At 39.3% G+C, this 18,197-nt stretch overlaps 1 long non-coding RNA gene across 5 annotated transcripts in view; it reads right to left on the bottom strand.

Annotated features, from left to right (window-relative positions):
• The window catches only part of LOC128663339 (uncharacterized), a 158,484-nt gene that overhangs the window by 44,938 nt on the left and 95,349 nt on the right, over positions 1 to 18,197 (bottom strand). For all 5 annotated transcript variants that reach the window (XR_008402850.1, XR_008402848.1, XR_008402847.1 and 2 more), the window contains one exon: positions 16,843 to 16,929. This is a non-coding gene — a long non-coding RNA (uncharacterized LOC128663339). The remainder of the gene's footprint in view (positions 1 to 16,842; positions 16,930 to 18,197) is intronic.

The raw sequence follows: 18,197 nt of genomic DNA, 5'->3' as shown, positions 1-18,197 counted from the left end.
TCATTCTTTATTCAATAGTGAGAGTCTGCAAAGTAACTGACAGGCAAATAGCTGTATACCCACAGTAGGGAGGTTTGGGATAATACTTTTAGGCAATTTATGTACGCTTTTGTTTACTTTACTCTCCCCCCTAAGATTATCAGCAGGCACATGCTTGTAAAAGGTGGGTTATCAGTTTTGCATCAACAATCATGATAGAAGCATTTTTTGCAATAATAACTAAGTTGAATCAGTGCTAAATCACCTTCAGGGAAGAGATAAGGACAGTCTTCCACAGTCTCTCTCAACTGCACATGTGCAAACAGAGTTGATGGTATATCTGAATATTAGTTTGTGATTGGTTAGCAAGGATTCTTTTGTTCTTGGGGACAGGAAAATCAGTGAAATTAATAAGCATAAAACAATATAGCTACTCATTTGACAAAATGAAGCTGAAGTTTTCATTGCAAAATTATTCTCAAATGTGATGGTTCAAAATCATGTAGTTTACAAAAAAAAATTTAGCGGTCCTTTAATATTGCATGCTCTATCTAACTTTCCTGAAAGTATAATTTTGACTTTCATTTCCCTTTAATTGTATCACAGTATATTTGCATAATCAATAAATGCACAATAAAAAGAAAATGCAATAGCACTCATGGCTCCATGTGTGTAATGATGCATACGAGACAGCGGACGTACAGATTCACTGCCCATGTACAGCGAAGGTGTGTGGACAGCTTCTCAAGTTGAGAAGCTGTTCGCACGCCCATTAATACAATGGAGCATTTGTCTGAACTTCAAATGAGCAGTAGATTTTTTTTCTGACAATTTCAAAGTTATGTCTATTTCCACTCCTCCTGTATCATGTGACAGCAATCAGCCAATCACAAATGCATATATGTATATTCTGGGAATGCTTATATTCTGGGAATTCTTGCACATGTGCCCGTAGGAGCAGGTGATTAAAAAAAACTAAATGTATGCTTACCTGATAAATTTATTTATTTATAGATACGGTGAGTCCACGGGATCATCAATTACTGTTGGGAATATCACTCCTGACCAGCAGGAGGAGGCAAAGAGCACCACAGCAAAGCTGTTAAGTATCACTTCCCTTCCCACAATACCCAGTCATTCGACCGAAGGAAAAGTAGAGAAAAGAAATAACACAAGGTGTAGAGGTGCCTGAGGTTTAGATAAACACAAAAACTGTTGGAAAATAAGGGTGGACCGTGGACTCACCGTATCTAGAAAGAAAGAAATTTATCAGGTAAGCATAAATTGTATTCTCTTTCCTAATATATGGTGAGTCCACGAGATCATCAATTACTGTTGGGAATCAATACCCAAGCCAGAGGACACAGATGATTAGGGAGGGACAAGACACAGAACATAAAGAGAAGGCACCACCGCTTGAAGCACCTTTCTCACAAAAGAGGCTTCAGCCAAGGCAAAAGTATCACATTTTGAAAAAGTGTGCAAAGAAGACCAAGTTGCAGCCTTGCAAATTTGTTCTATAGAGGCCTCATTCTTGAAGGCCCAAGAAGAAGAAACAGCCCTAGTGGAATGAGCTGTAATTCTCTCAGGGGGCTGCTGTCCAGCAGTCTTATATGTGAAATGAATAATACTTCTCAACCAAAGAGAAAGAGAAGTGGCAGTAGCTTTCTGACCCTTGTGTTTCCCAGAAAAACACACAGACAATGTTGAAGACTGTTGAAAATCCTTAGTCACCTGCAAATAAAATTTAAGAGCCTGCACAACATCAAGGTTGTGTAACAAACGTTCCTTATGAGAAGAAGGATTAGGACAAAGAGAAGGAACAACAATTTCCTGATTAATATTTCTGTCCGAAACAACCTTAGGAAGAAAACCAAACTTTGTACGAAGAACTGCCTTATCTGCATGAAAAATTAGATAAGGAGAATCACACTGCAGACCCTCCGAGCAGAAGAGATAGAAGTAAGAAACATAACCTTCCAAGATAATAACTTAATATCTTTGGAATGCATTTGCTCAAACGGAGCCTGTTTCAAAACTTTAAGAACAAGGTTAAGGCTCCAAGGTAGAGCAACAGATTTAAACACAGGCCTGATTCTGACCAAAGCCTGACAAAAGGATTGCACATCTGGCACGTCCGCCAGACGCTTTTGCAACAAAATAGATAGTGCAGAGATTTGACCCTTCAGGGTACTGACAGACAAACCCTTCTCTAGGCCTTTCTGGAGAAAAGACAAAATTCTTGGGATCCTGACCCAACTCCAAGAGTATTGAAAAGGTGATAGAGCCCAGGCGCCTACCCTAGGAAGGCTAGGTTTGAGTAATGTATAACCAAATCTTAGCTAAAAATGACTTTTATTACATTCCACATTTAAATAAAATCGAAGTGCAATTGGTATACGCGATGAGCAACAGTCGCTTTAAGAATAATAATTAAAAAACAGTATTTAAAAACAATATAAAAGCACATTCTTAATTAATTTTCATTATTGTTCTTAATTATTTTAATTATTGTTCTTAAAGCGACTGTTGCTCATAGCGTATACCAATTGCATTTCAATTTTATTTAAATGTGGAATGTAATAAAAGTCATTTTTAGCTAAGATTTGGTTATACATTACTCAAACCTAGCCTTCCTAGGGTAGGCGCCTGGGCTCTATCACCTTTTCAGTGCAATTTCTGGGTAACTGCTAGGAGCTACCCGCCCCCAGGCTTAAAGATTTCCATCAGGCGCTGAGGCCAATCCATAGTTTTACAACTTTTCCCTACTCCAAGAGTATCCCTTAGACTCACACCAATATAGATATTTACGCCATATCTTATGGTAAATCTTTCTAGTGACAGGCCTACGAACCTGAATCATTGTCTCAATGACCGACTCGGAAAAACCACGCTTAGCTAAAATCAAGCATTCAATCTCCAAGCAGTCAGCTTCAGAGAAACAAGATTTGGATGAAGAAAGAGCCCCTGAAGTAGAAGGTCCTTACTCAGAGGGAGTCTCCACGGAGGTAGAGATGACATTTCCACTAGATCTGCATACCAGATCCTGCGAGGCCACGCAGGAGCTATTAGAATCACTGAAGCTCTCTCCTGCTTGATCTGAGCAATGATTCATAGAAGGAGAGCAAACTGAGGAAACAGATATGCCAACCTGAAGTTCCAAGGAACAGCCAGAGCATCTTTTAGAAAGGCCTGAGGATCTCTCGATCTTGAACCGTACTTTGGAAGCTTGGATTTCTGATGAGACACCATCAGATCCAATTACGGTAACCCCCACTTGGTTGTTAACCGGGAGAACACTTCCAGATGGGGTTCACACTCCCGGGATAGAAAGTCTGTCTGCTTAGGAAATCCGCTCCCCAATTGTCCACTCCTGGGATGTGGATGGAAGATAGACAGCAATTGTGAGCCTCTACCCACTGAATGATTTGCACCACCTCCTTCATGGCTAAGGAACTCTGAGTTCTTAAATCTGAAGGAAACCACTTCAGCATCAGAAGAAGGAATTATACTATCCAAATCTGAGATTTAACCCTCAGAGGCTACCTGTGGTATTGTGAGCTTTGTAAATCAGGAAACAAGTATTTATGGCAATAGTTATAAAGGTTAGCCCTAAAATTAGAGCTTGTTGCTCTTTTTTGTACTAATCAGAAAACAACTTCTATGTAGCCTGATTAAACAATATGAGACATTTAATATATGATGAATTTTAGTATTAACTACAAACTTAGGTGTTAATAAAGATAAGGATATAATAATGAGATACATATCATATGTTCAATATATATCTAAAGGAAGCCACAGAAGGAGTAAATATACTGACATGGTCTGAATCAGTAATGATAGCAACAAAAATAGAACTCCTTTACTTCACGCAATCACACACATCCTAAAATATTTACAAGTTCAGACACTCCGCAGACACACATTGTTTGTTTGTAATGGATATTGCAGATAATAGGATTTGCCCAATAATTCAGAATGGTGACAACAACATGCAGGTAAGAAGCTTAAAGGATTTAGTTTGGTTCGTGTACGTTACCACCTTAAGGACCGTGAGTGTTCCGTTACCGCATTGGGAGATCCGTGTCTGGGACAGGCAGCGTGTGTGAATGCGGCTTACTTCCGGGTAGCGGTAAAAAAGTAGATCCGGCCGTTCAGTGATCCAGACTCGGTAATAACAAAGTTGCGACAAAAACATATGAGATTCAAAAAGGTAACAAAAGTAAATATTGGAACGATACTTTGCACAGGATACAAGTGATAAGAGACCTGAAATAGGAATAGCTACATCAGAGTAGGTATGACTTCAATAATCAGGCAGTAAATGAATGCAACAGGTAGTCCTTAAATAGGAAGGAGATCACATAGGAGGAGTTACAGTTAAAGGTATACCACACTACCGAAGTATCCTCCTCTTCCGACTTATGGGAAAGAGCAACTTGGTTAGCCTGTACAGGATCTGATACCTTACTATCTGATTCTCTAATTTTCTTCTTACATCTCCCCTGAAGCATGGGGATTGGAGCTAGTGCCTCAGATACTGCCGAGGATACCTGGGCAGCAATTTCAGCCTTCAAATACACTCCATCAGGAGGTTGAGAGGAACTGCAGGGCACTGCATGTGACGATAATACAGTTTGGGACACTTGAGGAAGAGGCTGTGGTATTGCCTGAACAGCATCAACCTGAGAGAATGATGGCTCAGAAACAAAGAGTCTGTCTTTGTACATTAGAGTTCTTTCAATACAAGAACGGCAAAAAGGCAAAGGGAGTTCAACTTGGAAATTCAAGCAAAGTTTGCACTCTATAGCAGGCATAGACTGTAGGTCTATTTTGCAAATAATTACCACAAACTTTAAGAAAAAAAATAAAAATATGTGTTACTGTCCCTTTAAGATAGATAAAAATGTTAACGAATAAGGGCAGTCCTAGACAAATAAGCACATAAATTAAGATACCTTTATGAGCAATTTTTTCAGACCCCAATAAAAAGGTTTATAAACTTAGAAAAAAAACACTCGTGTGCACCCTCTACACCTCAGCGCTAAGCTGAGGTGCCTTCCTGCTCCTCTCTGCAACGCTACGCTGAATAGGGAAGAAAGGAAACCAGAGCAGCTCCGCAATGAGAGAGGTCTGTAGAAGTCGTTACACAGTAATAAGAGAGCGGTGCTAAAACTAAAAGAGCGTGCTGTGCCTGAAGAGAGAAGTCATGCCTCTCCTAGTAACGTCATTGATGGCTCCATATCCAAACTGCACTAGTCACACAAAAATGGCACATATTTTCCAAAAAAATAACGACTGCATCTATAAGCAGTCTAACAAACTGAGCCACCTTTTTAATGATTTATAAATACTGCTTCTCTAGGACACCGCCACACAGTGCCCTGCATCCTGCCTATGATATCATGACTCTCAGGAATAAATCAGTCCTATATATGGTGCAGTGTACAAACTGTTGTAGTGCTAGGGCTTTCTATGAGAAATTAAAATGGCACTTACCTGCACCCTTGACTGTCCAACAGGACAGCTCACCTGGCATGAGAGGAAGCCACTCCTCACAGAGACCTGTGGATAAAAGAAGGAACAGAGTAAGCCTACTCTGGCATTATATTTGAGGGCAACAATCTGTCAGGAAAATGCAGTGAGGTCCACCCCACAAGTTCCTAACTGCTTGAAAGCGACCACAGCCCTACTTTAGAGACCAATGTGGAGTACAGCTAGACCCAGCTTGTTAGGGAAGATCAGAGCAAACCTGCTCAGGCTTCCAAAATAATAAAATCTTGATAGAAGAATTCTTAACGACACCTAATCTTCACCTCCTCCTTGCACTGAAGGCAAAGAGAATGACTGGAGATTGCGGGATGGAAAGTAATACTTAACAGCTTTGCTGTGGTGCTCTTTGCCTCCTCCTGCTGGCCAGGAGTGATATTCCCAACAGTAATTGATGATCCCGTGGACTCACCGTATCTTTGGAAAGAAAGAGTAAATTTTAAAAGACTGTGCACATTTTGAAAGCACTCACATATTGCAAGGCGGCCACTCCGTTCCAAGTTTGCACAACAGGGAGGGGGGATGTAATGTGAGTTCATACACACAGTCTATAAAAACAATGTGGCAGCTGAGCTGGAGAACAAGTACATGGAGCATAGGGAGATGTAACTGCTCCAACAAGTTAGTAGTAGTACCGCAGAGGGGATGGGGAAAAGGCCGCTGCACAGCCTGTATCATATCTATGTGCAACTGCGTCTGCAACAACTTACAAGTGACCCACTAATACACAGTACACAGACTAACTGAGGAAACAAAGCAAAGAGCCAGGGGGGGGGGGGGGGTAATGGAATTCTCTGTAGTTTGTGTGTCCTGCCTTTGTATGTGTGTCTCTGCCTCTATGTGTGTGTCTCCCTGCCTCTGTATGTGTGTCCCTTCCTCTGTATGTGTGTGTGTTTCCCTGCCTCAGCGTGTGTGTTTCCCTACCTCTGTGTGTGTGTGTGTGTGTCTCCCTGCCTCTGTGTGTGTGTCTCCCTGCCTCTGTGTATGTGTCCCTGCCTCTGTGTGTGTGTTTTTTCCTGCCTCTGTGTGTGTCTCCCTGCCTGAGTATATGTCTCCCTGCCTCTGTGTGTGTGTCTCCCTGCCTCTCTGTGTGTGTGTCTCCCTGCCTCTGTGTGTATGTGTGTGTCTAACTGCCTCTGTGTATGTGTGTCCCTGCCTCTGTGTCCCTGCTTCTGTGTGTGTGTCTCCCTGCCTCTGTATGTGTGTGTGTCTCCCTGCCTCTGTGTGTGTGTGTGTGTGTCTCCCTGCCTGAGTATGTGTCTCCTGCCTCTGTGTGTCTGTGCGTTTCCCTGCCTCTGTGTGTGTGTCTCCCTGCCTCTGTGTATGTGTGTCCCTGCCTCTGTGTGTGTGTCTCCCTGCCTATGTGTGTATGTCTCCCTGCCTCTGTGTGTGTGTCTCCCTGCCTCTCTGTGTGTGTGTCTCCCTGCCTGAGTATGTGTGTCCCTGCCTCTGTGTGTGTGTCTCCCTGCCTCTGTGTGTGAATCTCCCTGCCTCTGTGTGTGTGTGTCTCCCTGCCTGAGTATGTGTCTCCTGCCTCTGCGTGTGTGTCTCCCTGCCTCTGTGTGTGTCTCCCTGCCTCTGTGTGTGTCTCCCTGCCTCTGTGTTTGTGTGTCTCCCTGCCTCTGTGTATGTGTGTCGCTGCCTCTGTGTATGTGTCCCTGCCTCTGTGTGTGTGTGTCCCTGCCTCTGTGTGTATGTCTCCCTGCCTCTGTGTGTGTGTCTCCCTGCCTCTGTGTGTGTGTCTCCCTGCCTCTGTGTGTGTGTGTCTCCCAGCCTGAGTATGTGTGTCCCTGCCTCTGTGTGAGTGTCTCCCTGCCTCTGTGGGTGTGTGTCCCTCTGCCTGTGTGTGAGTGCCTCCTTGCCTCTGTATTTGTCACAATGCCTCTGTGTATGTGCCTCACTGCCCCTTTGTGTGTGTGTGTGTCACTCTGTCAGTGTCTGGGTGTGTGTCTCCCTGTCTCTCTGTGTGTATGTGTGTGTGTCTCACTCTGCCTTTGTGTGTAATACCACATGTGTGTGTCAATATATATTTTGAAGACCAGCCCTATAGTCCATTGAGTCCAAAGAATGCAAACACAGTAAAAAGACACCATTCCTTGAACAACTTCAGTCCAGTACCTGTCGCTACTACTTATTCAATAGCTGCTGATTACAGGGCTTGCACAGTGGCTATGGATTTTGAAGCCATACTAGCACTGGAGCAGCTGGAGATGTCTCATATGAAAACAAGTAAAGGGGATCGCGTCCAATGCTGCAGTCATGAGACCTAAAACTTCCATGCACATAGCCACTGAAGGGAACGATTGAGACTGAAGGTTCCAACAAGCTGAAACCAATTTTAATCGTCTCTTGTCTGTTAAAGACAGAGTCATGGACACTGAATCTATGTGGAAACCTAAAAAAGTGACCCTTGTCTGAGGAATCAAAGAACGTTTTGGTAAATTGATCCTCCAACCATGTCTCTGAAGAAACAACACTAGTTGATTTGTGTGAGATTCTGCAGAATGTAAAGACTGAGCTAGTACCAAGATATCGTCCAAATAAGGAAACACCACAATACCCCGTTCTCTTATTACAGAGAGAAGGGCACCTAGAACCTTTGAAAAGATTCCTGGAGCTGTGGCTAGGCCAAACGTAAGAGCGACAAATTGGTAATGCTTGTCTAGAAAAGTGAATCTCAGAAACTGATAGTGATCTGGATGAATCAAAATATGAAGATATGCATCCTGTAAGTCTATTGTGGGCACATAATGCCCTTGCTGAACAAAAGGCAGAATAGACCTTTTAATCACCATTTTGAAAAATTGGCACTTTTACATATCGATTTAAAATTTTTAGATCCAAAACTGATCTGAATGAATTTTCTTTCTTGGGACAATGAATAGATTTGAATAAAACCCCAGACCCTGTTCGTTAAACGAAACTGGCATGATTACCCCAGATAACTCCAGGCCTGAAACACACTTCAGGAAGCCTGAGCCTTACTGGGTTTGCTGGAATGCATGACAGAAAAAATCGTCTCACAAGCGTTCTTACTCTGAATCCTATTCTGTACCCCTGAAAGACAATACTCTGAACCAATGATTTTGGACTGAATTGATCCAAACATTTTAGAAAAATCTTAATCTGCCCCATACCAGCTGAGCTGGAATAAGAGCCGCACCTTCATGCGGACTTGGAGGCTGGCTTTAATCTCTTAAATGGCTTGGATTTATTTCAATTTGAAGAAGGCTTCCAATTGGAAACAGATTCCTTGGGGAAGAATTAGATTTCTGTTCCTTATTTAAGAACAAAAATGGTTAGAAGCTTTAGATTTACCCTTAGATCTTAATCTTGAGGCAAAAAACTCCCTTCCCCCTCAGAGACAGTTGAAATTATTGAATCCAACTGTGATCCAAATAATTTATTACCTTGGAAGGAAAGAAATAGCAATCTCGACTTAGAAGTCATATCAGCATTTCCAAGATTTAAGCCACAAAGCTCTTCTAGCTAAAATAGCTAAAGACCTAGATTTAACATCAATCTTGATAATATCAAAAAAGGCATCACAAATTAAATTATTAGCATGTTAATAATGCTAGACAAATCATGATCCGATACTTGTTGTGCTAAATTTCCAACCAAAAGGTTGAAGCAGCTGCAACAATAGCAAAAGACATTGCAGGCCTAAGAAAAAGACCTGCAAATAAATAAACTCTCCTTAGATAAGATACAAGTTTCCTATCTAAAGGATCTTAAAAGAAATACCATCTTCCATAGGAATAGTAGTACGTTTAGTAAGAGTAGAGATAGCCCCATCTTTGGGGATTTTTTCCCAAAACCCCAATCTTAACTGCTGGCAAAGGACAACATTTTTAAAACCTTAAAGAAGGAACAAAATAAGTACCAGGCCTATTCCATTCCTATAAAAACATATCAGAAATAGCATCAGGAACTGGAAAAACCTCTGGAATAACCACAGGAAGTTTATAAACATAATTTAAACATTTACTAGTTTTAATATCAAGAGGACTAGTCTATAGTTTGGCATTTTGCGTCCTCGCGAGCCTAATTCTGCTAATTCTGCCCACGAATTTAAAATGTCAGTCAATTTTAAAAAAGACTATACCCCAGGTAAGAAATAAATTTCCTAAAAAATGCATTTCCTAAATATGAAACTGACAGTCTGCAAAAGGAAATATACTGAAACCTGAATCATGGCAAATATAAGTACAATACATATATTTAGAACTTTATATTAATGCATAAAGTGCCGAACCATAGCTGAGGTGTCTTAAGTAATAAAAACATACTTACCAAAAAGACACCCATCCACATATAGCAGATAGCCAAACCAGTACTGAAACAGTTATCAGTAGAGGTAATGGTATATATGAGAGTATATCGTTGATCTGAAAAGTGAGGTAGGAGATGAATCTCTACGACCGATAACAGAGAACCTATGAAATAGATCTCCCATGAGGAAAACCATTGCATTCAATAGGTGATACTCCCTTCACATCCCTCTGACATTCAATGTACTCTGAGAGGAACCGGGCTTCAAAAATGCTGAGAAGCGCATGTCAACGTAGAAATCTTAGCACAAACTTACTTCACCACCTCCATAGGAGGCAAAGTTTGTAAAAACTGAATTGTGATTGTGGTGAGGGGTGTATTTATAGGCATTTTGAGGTTTGGGAAACTTTGCCCCTCCTGGTAGGATTGTATATCCCATACGTCACTAGCTCATGGACTCTTGCCAATTACATGAAATAAATAATAAGACAAAGGGAGAGAGAAAGAGATATAAAAAAAAGAGGTGTTTTATTTTTTAACATAAATCTGCTCTTCGAAATAGAATATGTGTTACCTAATGCTGTTGACAAGAATCCCATATGTCTGCATATGAGTTTTGAGAGAGTGTTTCCCCAATATTTACTCAAGCTGTTTACAGATCCAACAAGCAATCCATCATAAGTTAGGTTGGAGTTCATAACTTATCCAAGAAGCAAATTATACAGTCATTTATTGTGAATATTTAAGCCAAATAAATCTTTTCTCTGTATTTAATTCTGGGCATACTAAGGCATCAATTACAAAAGAGATCACATTTACTGCTGTTGTACTTTTGTACTTGACATTTATTTTAACTTCTGATTATATTTGGCCTTTACCAGATTTACCTTTTCCCTACTTATTAGCACTTGAGGTCTTCATCATATGCCAGCTGCTTTATTGCAGAAAATAATCTTCTACACTTTTCAGGTATTAGCTAAACCTATATGTGTCATCCATTCCCATTTTTTTAACATGGGCATTGTCTGCGTTTATTTGATTCTTCTGTAAAGCAGAACCAAACTGAAACTATCTTTAAACTATTCTAAACTATTCTATTTTTTTCCAGCTTCAATCCATTCAAACTTGGTTTAAAACGTACTTTAAAGGAAAACTCTAGTCAAAATTCATTATTAAGATAGAGAAGGAAATTTTAAGCAACTTTCTAATTTACTCCTATTATCAATTATTAGTTTGTTCTCTTGGTATCTTTATTTGAATGTAACCTTAAAAGGGACACTGAACCCAAATTTTTTCTTTTGTGATTCAGATAGAGCATGCAATTTTAAACAACTTTCTAATTTACTCCTTTTATCAATTTTTCTTCGTTCTCTTGCTATCTTTATTTGGAAAAGAAGGCATCTAAGCTTTTTTTTGTTCAGTTCTCTGGACAGCACTTTTTTATTGGTGGATGAATTTATCCACCAACCAGCAAGGACAACCCAGGTTGTTCACCAAAAATGGGCCAGCATCTAAACTTACATTCTTGCATTTCAAATAAAGATACCAAGAGAATGAAGAAAATTTGATAATAGGAGTACATTAGAAAGTTGCTTAAAATGTCACGCTCTATCTGTATCATGAAAAAAAAATGTTGTGTTCAGTGTCCCTTTAGGAGCCAGCCGATTTTTGTTTCAGCACTTGGGTAGCGCTTGCTGATTGGTGGCTACATTTAGACACTAATCAGAAAGCGCTACCCTGGTTCTGAACCAAAAATGGTCCGCTCCTATGCTTACATTATTGCTTTTTCAAATAAAGATAACAAGAGAACGAAGAAAATTGATAACAGGAGTAAATTAGAAAGTTGTTTAATATTTCATGCTCTATCTGAATCATGAAAGTTTGATTTTGACTAGACTACAACTGCCCTTCCAGCCATTTACCACTACTTATCCAAATTGCCCTCATAACAGTTGATACCTGTAGTTGTTCAGTGTCTATGAAAATTAAATGGAGAGTCAAGTCCAAAAAAAACTTTCATGATTAAAATAGGGCATAACATTTTAAACAACTTTCCATTTTACTTTTATCACCAATTTTGCTTTGTTCTATTTTTATTCTTAGTTGAAAGCTTAACCTAGGAGGTATATATGCTAATTTCTTAGACCTTGAAGGCCGCCTCTGCATTATATGCTTGTTTTTTCAGATAAAGATAACAAGAGACTTGGGGGCCTATCTATCACGCTCCGAATGGAGCTTGATGCCCCGTGTTTCGGGTGAGCCTGCAGGCTCGCCAGAAACAGCAGTTATGAAACAGCGGTCACAAAGACCGCTGCTCCATAACCTGTCCATCTGCTCTGAGCAGGCGGACAGACATCGCCGTAAATCAACCCGATCGAGTACGATCGGGTTGATTGACAACCCCCTGCTAGCGGCCCATTGGCCGCGAGTCTGCAGGGGCGACGTTGCACCAGCAGCTCTTGTGAGCTGCTGGCGCAATGCTGAATACGGCGAGCGTATTGCTCGCCGTATTCAGCGAGGTCTGGCGGACCTGATCCGCACTGTCAGATCAGGTCCGCCAGACTTTGATAAATTTGGGCCTAAAGAAAAACTAATAATAGGAGTAAATTAGAAAGTTGCTTACAATTTCATGTTCTATCTGAATCATGAAAGTGTAATTTTGACTAGACTACAACTGCCCTTCCAGCCATTTACCACTGCTTATCCAAATTGCCCTCATAACAGTTGATACCTGTAGTTCAGTGTCTATAAAAACTAAGCTTGTTGCAATTATTATTTGTATTCCTTACTTAGCAAATATTAAACCAAGTGCATACAACTTGAAGTATGAAGTTAGCCCAATTTCACAAGGATAGCCTACTTCTTTTACTTGTACTAGCAAGTCAATCATTTCTCTAGCCAAACTAACTTGAATCAATTTGTGCAGTTTGAGTTGGTGGTAATAGCTAACTTAAAGAGATATGATACCCACATTTTTTATTTCATAATTTAGAAAGATCATGTAATTTTAAACAACTTTCTTATTTACTTCTGTTCTCTAATGTGCTTCATTCTCTTGATATTGTTTGCTGAAAAGCCTATCTAGATAGGCTCATTAGCTGCTGATTGGTGGCTGCACATAGATGCCTCATGTGATTGGCTCACCCATGTGGATTGCTATTTCTTTAACAAAGGATATCTAAAGAATGAAGCAAATTAGATAATAGAAGTAAATTTGAATGTTGTTTGAAATTGTATTGTCTCTCTGAATCATGAAAGAAAATGTTTGGGTTTAGTGTCCCTTTAAAGGGATATGAAACCCAAAAATGTTCTTGTGATTCGGACAGAGCATTCAATTTTAGAAGTTTCCAATTTACTTCTATTATCAAAACTGCTTTGTTTCCATGGTGTCCTTTATTAAAAAGATAGGTATCCAGAGCACTATATGGCAAGAAATAGTGCTGCCATCTAGTGCTCTAGCATTCTTGCACAACCGCTGCTATATAGTACTCCAAACATGTGCATGCTCCTAAGCTTATGTTCCTGCTGTACCAAGAGAAGAAAAAAAATTTGATACAAAAAATAAATTAGAAAGTTGTTTAAAAATGCACGCTTTTTCTGAACCATGGAGAATTTTTGGGGGGGTTTTATGTCCTTTAAAAAACTGACTTGCTTTTAGTGAATATCTGATTTGGAGATTTGGGGCGAGATTATATATGCGGCGCAGGCTTCAGCGTAACTGTTGAAACCTGCGTCGCCCGTAATTTCTCCTCGCACATCGGGGAATCCCATAAACCCCGCCGGCAGTTCATAAAGTGCCATAAATTGGATAAACTAGCGATGTCCAGAAATTTGCGTAAATACAAATTTCTAGAGTCGCCAGTGACTTATGGCAGTTTAGAAACTGCCGGCGCCTAAGAAAATAAAACATTTTTTAAATCTCCAGTAAAAGTCTAACACGCCTCCTCAAAAATAAAGCCGACACGTAAAAACCCATATATCCGCAATCCCCCCCACATCGCAACTAATAATAAAAGTATTAACCCTTAAACCAGAGCTTTCCAAACTTTTCATGTTGGTGACACACTTTTTAGACCTACATCATTTCGCGACACAGTAATTAATTCAGTTGTACTAGGAAAAAGGAGATTAATAAGAGATACGGGCACATACATAAATTATATAATAACAAAATGTATTTACAAGTAACAGTATGTATGTGCAAGAATTAAAAAAAGTTTAATAACACCAATAGCTACTTACTATTTTAATGGGGTGTATGAGGTTGATAGGATGAACACAGTTTCTGAATATTTGGTGAAATATTAGATAAAGACACTTGCATTTCATCATCAAGCTTTTTTAAGCTTCCACTTCCTATCCATATATCAAGAGCAGGAGCAGCAATGCACTACTGGGAGCTAGCTGCAAAAAAACCCCACTTTCACTTCTGACTTAAGCTCAGCATTTAAGCTGCCACCCTCAGAGCTCCGTGAGTCCGATTGACTACTGTCTGCGCTGCAAACACACTGCTGTCCCACTCACTGACTACACATGCAGTCACGAGCCAATTAAGGAAAGGAGACTTCACGTGCAGTCAGGAGCCAATGTCCCGCCAAAGCCGCCAATGGGAATAGTTTCAGTTCCCACTGAGCTGCGCCAATTGGTTAAGATGATCTGTGACCCACTAGGTGTCAACCATGTGATATGCGTAGCAGGCAGGCAGAAAGTCGTAAACCAAAAAAATAAAAATTTAAAAAAATTTGTGCTGAAGCAGGGACACACCTACACACTGCTGCCGACACACTAGTGTGTCCCGACACACAGTTTGGAAAGCACTGCCCTAAACATACAACCCCCCACAACCCAATATGCCTAATTAAACTATTAACCCCTAATTCGCCATTCACCTACATCGCAAACTCACTAATATATGTATTAAAGGGACAGTCTACACCAGAATTGCTATTGTTTAAAAAGATAGATAATCCCTTTATTACCCATTCCCCAGTTTTGCATAACCAACACAGTTATATTTATATATTTTTTACCTCTGTGATTATCTTGTATCTAAGCCTCTGCAAACTGCCCCTTTATTTCAGTTCTTTTGACAGACTTGCAGTTTAGCCAATCAGTGATAGCTCCCAGGTAACTTCACATGCATGAGCACAGTGTTATCTATATGAAAAACATGAACTAACACCCTCTATTGGTGAAAAACGTGTTAAAATGCATTCTTAAGAGGCGGCCTTCAAGGTCTAAGAAATTAGCATATGAACCTCCTAGGTTAAGTTTTCTACTAAGAATACCAAGAGAACAAAGCAAAATTGGTGATAAAAGTAAATTGGAAAATTGTTTAATATTACATGCCCTATCTGCATCATAAAAGTTTCTTTTGGACTAGACTGTCCCTTTAACCCCTAACCCACCATTCACCCACATCACAATTAACCTAATAAATCTATTAAACCCTAAACCACCATTAACCCACATCGCAAATAACCTAATAAATCTATTAACTCCTAAACCGCCATTAACCCACATCGCAATTAATATAATAAATCTATTAACTCCTAAACCGCCAAACCCCAACAGCACAATTAACCTATTTAAATTACTAAAACCCCTAACGTACACCCCCTAAATAAACCCCAGTTACCTAAATGACATTTTTTTTATTTTTGATAATTTAGTTTATTATTTTATGTTAAGTTAGACTTTTTTATTTTTTGTAATTTTAGATTAATTTAAACTTAGTTTTTTTTTTTAAGTAATGTTAGTTTTTTTTATTTTAATTGTAACTTAGTATTTTTTAATTTAGGTAATTGGGGTTAATTTAGGGGGTGTTAGGTTAGGGGGCTTAGTAATTTAAATAGGTTAGTTACATTGTGGGTTTTTTAGCGGATTAGGGGTTAATAGATTTATTAGGTTAATTGTGGTGTGGGTTAATGGCAGATTAGGGGTTAATAGTTTAATTAGGCGATGTGGGTGAATGGCGGATTAGGGGTTAACAGTTTTATTAGGTAGATTGCGATGTGGGTGAATGGCGGATTAGGGTTTAATAGTTTTATTAGTTATTGTGGTAGGGGTTGGCGGTTGACAGGTAGATATTGCGCATGCGTTAGGTGTTTGTTAATATTTTCAGGCAGTTTCGGGAGTTACGGTGCTCACATTTTCAGCACAAGGCTTGCTGAGCCTGCCTATGTGTGGCAAGGTGAAAATGGAGTAAAATTTCTCTATTTTCACTGTGTAAGTCCTTGTGCTGAATATGTGATACCGATTTGCGACGTGGTTAGCTTATGGGAGTAAAATTAGTGGGCGACAGGTAAAATATACGCGCCGCATTTATATGTGGCTCCATATATGTGATAGCAAAACTGCGTAAAAACCAGCGTCGCCAGGTTTTGCGGGCGACACCGCATATTTAATCTTGCCGTTGATTTTTCTTTGCTGGCTATTTCACCTGACTTAAGAAGTCAGCATCCAGTTGGTCTAAATATGAACCACCATGAATAGAACCTAATGTCTGTAACTCATTCTTTCCATATGTCTTTATTACAGTAACATTACTATTTAACACAATTTTAAATATGTTGCCACTTTAATTGTAACTAAAATAGCATCCACAAAAGATTTATTAGTATAATTGTTTTTATTTCACGTTGCTATTAAGGCTATTTATTTTCCTTAAAGGAATAGTCTAGTCAAAATTCAACTTGCATGATTCAGATATATCTCCTATTTTCAAATTTTCTTCATTCTCTTGGTATCTTCATTTGAAAAAGCTGGAATGTAAGCTTAGGAGCCGGCCTATGCTACCCAGGTGCTGACCAAAAAAATGGGTTGGCTCCTAAGCTTACATTCAAATAAAGATTCCAAGAGAACAAAGAAAAATTGATAATAGGAGTAAATTAGAAAGTTGCTTTAAATTGCATGCTCTATCTGAATCATGAAAGTTTAATTTTGAGTAGACTATCCCCTTAAATGTTTTTATATGAAGCAAAAATGCATACACTATAACTGGAATTTGAAGCACAAAATGGTAGTTCTACTTACCAAATGGGTCAAAATTGAGATTTGCTTTGATGTCTTGTTGGCCATCTTATCCATGCCATATTGGGTAAGAAACGAAAGAGGATTTGACTGTGATATTAAAAACAAACAACAACAAATGTCTAAATTTCACATAAGCAAAACGAATGGCTATATATCACACAATCATGCAATAAAGCAAGAGTTATGCCTAAATAAAGCTGGCTGATATACCAAATACAGTATTTTTTATATGATTTAAAGAATATAAACCTTATTTTGCTTCTCTCTCTATATCTATATCTATATATATTGTATATATATATATATATATTCATATACATATACACACACACTTATTTGTGTGTATATATATATATATATATATATATGCTGTATGCACACACGCTTATGTATAATATATATATATATATATATCTTGAGAGGTTGTAAAGATGTTGTCAAGAGATCTTTTATGTAACAAAATGTAAATTCTAACCTTTTACATTACTTTTAACTATTCTTGGTTTTCTGGCACATAAAACATTGATCAATATGAACCGCTTGTGCTTTTCAATTCAGAAAGAAGAAGAAAATAAAAAACGTAAAGCACTAGCTAAATGGCTTTCCAGAATTTGCACAAATTATAATATGTTTCATCTTGGTTTACAGTTATTTATAATTTATAAACAAAGGTTGATACAATTAATTTACCGCAACACAGTCCAGTGCACCCAGACCTGTCTGGAGTTAACTGCCTGTGATTCTGGGGACAGCACAGCTTCTTGTGAGTGCCACTGAGCACCCAGGGCTGAGCATATTGCAGGGTCATGGGATGTGTACCCTGACCGGTTTAGGAGTGCAGTCCCCTTCCGTGTTTTGTATATGACTGGGGTAATTACATAAGCCTGTGCACCCTTCACTTGTTCACAGTTTGTTTGGATTGAGACCTTGCATTGTGTGGCTGTTTTAGGGTCCCAGGTTTTTGGAAAGGACCTTGACGTGGTACCTGGGCTTGTCCCATTTGGCCAGATGCGGTAACTAACCTTTCCATTTTTGCTTTTAATCTTAGCTGAGAGCTTGCTAGTGAGTGCAGGGTTTTCTTTGTGTGTTGTATTAATTTGTTCTGTAATTTTCCCTATGGTTCTTGCACCCAGACCTGTCTGGGGTTAACTGCCTGTGACTCTGGGGACAGCACAGCTTCCTGTGAGTGCCCGTGAGCACACAGGGCTGAGCATGTTGCAGGGTCATGGGATGTGTACCCGGTCCGGTCTAGGAGTCTAGTCCCCTTCCGTGTATATATATATATATATATATATATATATACACACACACACACACACACACAAATCCACATACACACACACAGTTGTACATAT

Source organism: Bombina bombina, chromosome 6, assembly GCF_027579735.1.
Source record: "Bombina bombina isolate aBomBom1 chromosome 6, aBomBom1.pri, whole genome shotgun sequence".
Taxonomy (NCBI): Eukaryota; Metazoa; Chordata; class Amphibia; order Anura; family Bombinatoridae; genus Bombina; species Bombina bombina.
This window is presented reverse-complemented; position numbering and strand designations above follow the sequence as displayed.